General features: G+C 35.9%; 1 protein-coding gene across 1 annotated transcript in view; it reads right to left on the minus strand.

Moving 5' to 3' along the window:
• The window catches only part of MIS18BP1 (MIS18 binding protein 1), a 28,018-nt gene that overhangs the window by 13,179 nt on the left and 14,544 nt on the right, over positions 1–295 (minus strand). The gene's annotated exons all lie outside the window — the stretch shown is intronic.

The following is a 295-nucleotide window of genomic DNA, read 5'->3' on the forward strand; positions in this document are numbered from 1 at the left end:
GCATTATCAAAATTCTTCTAATACTGAACCCAAACCAGAAAACTGTACCAGCTACTGGGAAGAAAATTAACTCTACCCCAGCTGAAACCAGGACAAGTATTAACAAACAGTACAATGAAGTTTGGCCAAAACCCTATTGGAACGTATGACAAGATATTAAAAAGTCAAAGTTAAAACCAAAAGCTATTATGTCCCTAACAAAGCTAGGATTGCATCACAAGGCAAAGAAGAAAACAGGTTGATCATTAGGTTAGGGCTTTACAACCCTTTTTTTCTGAAACAAAGCCAACATAAT

Source organism: Haliaeetus leucocephalus, unplaced genomic scaffold (assembly GCF_000737465.1).
Source record: "Haliaeetus leucocephalus isolate CR32 unplaced genomic scaffold, Haliaeetus_leucocephalus-4.0 Scaffold678, whole genome shotgun sequence".
NCBI classification, from domain to species: domain Eukaryota; kingdom Metazoa; phylum Chordata; class Aves; order Accipitriformes; family Accipitridae; genus Haliaeetus; species Haliaeetus leucocephalus.